We start from the raw sequence: 6000 nt of genomic DNA, 5'->3' as shown, positions 1-6000 counted from the left end.
TCGCCGCACCGACACGTCAAGTAGTCCGCCCGCCCGAGCGCCGCCGCGGGCCCCCGCCGCCCCCCCCGCCGCCGCCCCGCCGCCCCCGGGGGGGCCCGTGCGGCCCCGGAGCCGCCGGCTGAGGCGAGGGGGCCCGGGCCGGCCGCCGTACAACTCCGCCCGGCGGCCCCCTCCCTCCCTGCCGTGCCCCTCTACCCCGGCGCCTCCTCTCCCCCCGCCCTCGTCCCCGCTTTCCCAGCCCCAGTCCCTCTCGCCCGGCTCTCGGGAGCGGCGGGGGCGCGCACGGCGGCGGCGGCGGCGGGCCGGCGGGGCCGCGCGGCGGGTTCCCGCGCGGGCGAGTGTGTCTGGGCCTGGGCGGAGGGATCCCCGGGCTGAGGCGGCGGAGGTGCTGCGGCCCGGGGCCGGGTGGTGAATGGGCTGGTGGTGCTCGCTGCTGCTGCTGAGAGGAGGAGGAGGAGGATGAAGAGTTGGGCTTGTTTGTCTCCCACAGTTTCTCTCCTGCTGCTCTGATTCCCCCCCACCCCTATTCCGGCCCGGGGCCTGTGTGTGTCTCTCCTGGAGGAGGAGGAGGATCCAGTTCCTCCCCCCACCCCCTCCTCCCCACCCCCCCTTGCCTGGGGAAGAGGAGGAAAGAAACAGCCCAGAGAGAGAGAGAGGGAGAGTGAGTGAGTGAGTGAGAGAGAGAGGGAGAGAAGAGGAGAGGAGAGGAGGAGGAGGAGGAGGGAGAAGGGAACAACCTACCATCTTAACACACTAATATCTAAAAAGTGCGAGAGGCCCAGAGCAGCAGCAGAAGCAGCAGCAGCAGCTCCAGCTTCTTCCCTCCCTCCCCATGAAGAAGAGTTCCCTCCTCCTCCTCCTCCTGCTTCTCCTGCTCAGAGTTCCTGCCTCCAGCTGCCAGGGGGGACAACCAGCCAGCAGCAGGAGGGTGCAGTATCCCAGCTTTTCCATTCTCTCTTCTCCTCACTCTCCTCTTTTTTTCTTGAGTAGCTCTATTTCCCCTCCCTCCCCCCTTCCCCCTCTCCCCCTCTCCCTGTCTCTCTGTCTTGTCTCTGGTGTTTGTCTCTGGGAGGAACTGGGGCTGCCTGCTTGGAGTTTGTTGTGGGGGGGAGGGAGGGGGAGGGGAGGGGTGTGTGGGAGGGAGGAGGGAAAGGGGGGTGTTCTCGTCAGGACCCCTCAGTCAACTTGAGATTTGAGCAATAACTTCCCCTTCGGGGCGCCCCCCTGCGTGCCCTTCCTATTCCTCCCCCCCTAAAAAAAAGACAATGGAAAAACCTTGTCTCCCCCTTCCTTCCCTCTGCCCTCCACCCCTCCCCAGGATAAATTGGAAGTAAGTTTATGAGCAGCCTCGGGAGCCTGGGCGCTGAGTGCAGGGCCGAAGCGGGTGACAGAGGCGGCGCGCCGGGGGTGGCGGGGAGGGGGCGTCACATTGTCCCGGCGGGGGGCAGCGGAGGGGGCCGCCGGCGGGGGCGGGGGGCGCGGAGCCTTGTCCGCCCCCTCGGCTGTCCCTCAGCCGGGGGATGGTCGCCTCGGCTCCTTCACCACCCTGCCCCCCCCCCGGGATGCTGTCGGGGGGAAGTTTTTATTATGATTATTTAATTAATTAATTAATTTTTTTTTTTGAAAACCATCTTGTTTGGTGACTGAGGGATCTGGTTTAAAAAAAAAAAAGCTGCGGCTGCTGACGCTGCCGGGCCCGAGTGTGTGTGTGTGTGTGTGTGTGTTGGTGCATTTGTCTTGGGTGGCCGGAGCAGCGTTGGGGAAATTCCGCTTATTCTTCTTCTTCTGCAACTTGTTATTCCGGAGAGTCTGCCTGCACCCCTCACCCCGGGGCCGGCCCTCCCGCACTCGCCCCCGCCGCCCGCGGCCGCGGGGCGCCCCCGGGACCCCGCGCGGGCCGAGGCCGGCAGGCCGCTCCGAGAGGGGCCGCGGCCGCCCCTCCCCCGCCCGCGCCCCCGCCGGGGGGAGGGGCGCGCGGAGTGGGACTCTTTCCGTTTGGTCCAGCCCCGTCGTGCACGCAGTTCCCAACACTTCTCGTCATCCTCTCTTTAGTCTCTTTATTCTGCTGAGCGGTGCTGTTAGGATTTCTTTTTTTCCCCTGACCACGTTCGCGATGGTGGGTAGCAGCAAGGTGGCCCTGGTACGGGAGGGGTTGATATCGAGATTGGGCACCGGGGGAAGAATGTCTTGTTTCAACTTTGTCTGTGGCTTGCACCCCCGGAGAAGGCCACACGCCGGTTGTAGGGTGCAGATGTGCTGAGAGTGATTTCTAAGTAGTTGAGTTGTTGAGATGAGGGTACGACTGCTAATGGTAGGCAGGTTTTGTTTTCATTGGTGAATCTGGTGTCATCATATTCGGGGCATATGTTGAAATATTCTTTGTTTAGGTCTTGAAGTAGAGGATCTCACTCTGCACGTCCACATTGTGTTGTTTTTAAATGATGTCTGCAAGTGTGGCTTTCTAGAATTTCAAATGTGAGTTAAGGTCCGGGCGTGTGTGGGCCTTAGCATTGGCCTTGACAGTGAACTTTGTGGCTGTGTTTTGGATTTCAGAGATTTGCCCCATAGCTGGGGTGCGAGCTGTGCATTTTTTGTTAATAGTAGGTGTCAGGAATGTAGATGCTTAAGCTGGGGACATTAAAGGGAGAACATTCCTGTATTAATAATTGATAGCTGAATATTAGAATCAGATTAATTTGGGTTGATGAAAGTTTTTTTTTTTTTCCCTCCCAAAAGCAGCTGTGCACTCTAGGAAGGAAGCCTGTACATAGGCACACTTTATAGGGGTTCTTTAGGGCAGGGAGCTGGAATATCTCCTTTTAGAGAGGGTACTCATTCACATCTCTAGCTTCATTGAGGGCCTGGTAAGGGGACTGAAATTGGGGCTAAGACATCTACGTGTACTTTTCAGTGTTTATGTTGTTTGTTTACATCTGGTGTTTATCACATTTGGGCACTAGAAGTAAATAGGTCAGTTTTTCTTTTGGTTTTTGAAGAGTAGCCCCCTCCCCCCCCTTTTTTTAAGTTTCACGATTTACTTGGTTTCACAGCATTGTAGGAAACTGTTACTACATTTTTACTGGAAATACTGTTATTCATTTTGATTTTGGTAAGTTCCTTTCTATTCTTTTTTTCTATCTTCACTTGTATATGGAATCTACATGGTGGGCTTAAAACTGGCTTATTAGGGGCTATTTAAAACGTCTGAAAAATACATTTTAAAATATCAGGACATATTCGATGGTGGAGAGGAAATTTTTGTGTGCAGTTATACTCCTTTTATCAAAAAATTTCTGTACTTAAAACTGCTGTAGATGGACAACTGTTCTCAAAAGGAGCATAGTAATAGTGCAGAAAATTCTCAAAACACAAACTTCTGGCTAATATGTTAAAAATGTTCCAGGTGTTTTGCTTTATGTCAGACTTTTGCTTTTGTTAACGTAATGGTATTTGCAATATGACTAGCATTGCTTGGCTGGCCGTAATAAAGTCTTTTGCTTGAGTGCTTTTGAAGGCTTTTTAAGGTAGTTTTTAGATAATTTTGCAAGCTTTATTTAAGCATGTTGCACTTTGGACTCAGGCAGGTCTTATGGAACCAGAATAGTAATAGATTAAAAAGACTCCTACCTACGCCAGATTTTCTTTTTAAGAGGTGTAAGTGATGGACGGGGCCCTGTTTCTTTTAGCTTTGAAGGGTCCATCCTTTTCCCCATTCAGTCATCTGGAAGGAGCGGCCTCAGAAATACTCTTCTTCTGCTTACATGAAGAACTCTAAATGCTATCCAGCAGGAGGTGCTACAGCAAGATAAAGCAAATCTCTCAATTTTGAGGGTCTTGCTACTTCTTACAGCTCTGTTAGCTTCAACTAAGCAACAGGATTAACGCCTTAAAGTTCCAGAAAGATTTTGAGTAAGTCCATTTAAAAGTCCATTAATCAATTACATTTGCTATTTGTAACTGAAATCTTTGATTGCTTTTTACCTGCTTACGATATTACACAAAATAGATTTGTTATTGTGGATAGCTTAAGAATGCCAAGCTTAGGTACAGAGTGCTGTTAGAATTATTTTACTTTGATGAGGAGTTAGTCTTGTATTGGTGAGTGGGGTGTTGAACACAAATGTGAAAAGATTATGTGCAGTGGCTATAAACAAAAGAGGTTGGTACAATGGGGCTTTAGGTTTTATGTCGTCCCTATAATATTAATACAGGTAGGATATAAAGATATGAGATTTTGTAAAGGGAGAAACTGTATGGAAAAAAAATTAATTTCTTGTGTTTTATTCCTTGCATCTGTGGACAGTGATCCTAATAGATAAATTCTTAGGCACTCAGCTTTATAAATAACGTATGGTTGATGTATTTGAGTTGGCCTCCAAAGACTGAGATTCTTGAACTGTAAGTAAAGTTATATCTGTGGGTATAGGTCATTGCTGATATGTCTGTTAGTAACACTTCACAATAACTGCATAAAGATGAAAGTAGTTTCATAGCATTTACGGCACATGCTCCTTTGAAACTCTATTAGTGTTAGGTGAATTGATTTATCCCTGGGAATATCATGCTACTTTGGTGGCTTGTAAAGTTTTGTATCAAAGTTTTAGAAACTTAGGAATGTGTAGAAAATTTGATGAAGCTGCTTTGAATTTTGTCGATTTTCTAGGCATAATACTGTACTTTTTTCTCAGTAAGATCAAATGAGATAATACATGTGAAAGTTCTTTGTAAATTGTCGGAAGCCATGCAGATGTTGAGATAGGTAACTAATTAATACATGGACAGAAATTTCTGTCTTTAAAATGTTAACGTTCTCCACATCATTTGGGAAATGAGCATTTTAAAAGTGTACCCCCAACACTTCATGAATTTTTTTTTAAATGCTGTTGTGGTTACCAAAAAGCTCTTTGTTACAGTTTTGAAGCTTTGTTTAAAAAATGCTGCAGAGGCAGTTTCTCATAATTCAAAAAAAAGATCACTTTTCTTTTTGTAGATCCTATGAAATGTGTAACCCCCATTAAAATTTTTCTTCATTTCTTCATTGATGTCATAGTAGTTGATTTTAGTGAATATTGAAGTTCCCAGATTCTTCTATAGACTCTCATTAACACACAGAGTAACAGATGTCACAGTTAAGATTTTGATTGTTTTGAGTGGTTCTTCTAACTTTCTGAAAAATTCTTACTAAGTAAAGCTTTCAAGCTTGTTTCAAAGTGAAAAAGATGCATATCTGTATGTATTAGTATTAGGTACATGTGTATATCATTTTGTTTTTCTCTTTTAGAGGGATGCATGAGGAAATGACTACTCAAATCTAGAGGAGTGCACTGAAATATTTTTGTGTAAAAATAATCCAAAAGTTTAAAACTCAAGCCTTGATTTGTGCCTTTTTTAATAGACTCTGCTTACAAATTTGGACTAAAATAAAATAAAATATAGATAATTGGGAGTCCCTGTGTTTATGAGCATATCAAAAGGTTTAGTTTTATATTTTAGAAGCTACTGCTCTTTATGAAATAGCCCCTTTAATTAGAAATTAAATATAGAAACTTATTTCTGTGTGAAGTGAGAAAAACATTTAACTGTTTAAATAAAAATGAAACCTCTCAGGGTAGTATTAACTTTTTCATACTACGGACACTGAATACTAAAGTTGGTTTTGGTTTTTTGTTTTTGTTTTTGTTTCTTTTTTGTTTTTTTTGAGGAAATACGGAAGTTAAGGTTGTGGTAAATGTACTTTTAAATTTTGTATTCTTGGTATTTTATTGCTGAAAGCTTTTGTATTTAATTGCTATTCAAAGGGAGAAAAGGAAGGGATTAAAGTTTTAGGTCTCTAACCTTTGACAGAATTCCTTTCTGTCTATATTCAGACCTGATTTCTTGAAATATGTTTGAATCTTCATGTTAATTTGTGCTGGGAAATATTCACGATTTTTGTTGACTTCTCAGGAACTTTTGTGCATGGGCTTTTTTGTAGGCCCTAAGTATTCTTTAGGAGCGCGG

The 6000-nt window shown here is 46.2% G+C and overlaps 1 protein-coding gene across 12 annotated transcripts in view; it reads left to right on the top strand.

Annotated features, from left to right (window-relative positions):
• Positions 1-378: 378 nt before the first annotated feature.
• PHF21A (PHD finger protein 21A) overlaps positions 379-6000 on the top strand; it is a 188515-nt gene continuing 182893 nt past the window's right edge. For 3 of the 12 annotated variants that reach the window (XM_045808739.2, XM_045808744.2, XM_045808742.2), the window contains exons 1-2: positions 2123-3109; positions 3687-3909. The gene's annotated coding sequence lies outside the window, so the exon portion shown is untranslated. The other 9 variants (XM_045808738.2, XM_045808734.2, XM_045808741.2 and 6 more) reach the window with 6 other exon arrangements.

This window comes from Ursus americanus, chromosome 24 (assembly GCF_024610735.1).
Source record: "Ursus americanus isolate L20-20 chromosome 24, mUrsAme1.1.p, whole genome shotgun sequence".
NCBI lineage: Eukaryota > Metazoa > Chordata > Mammalia > Carnivora > Ursidae > Ursus > Ursus americanus.
The sequence above is the reverse complement of the archived record's forward strand: the minus strand, read 5'-3'. Positions and strand labels throughout refer to the sequence as shown.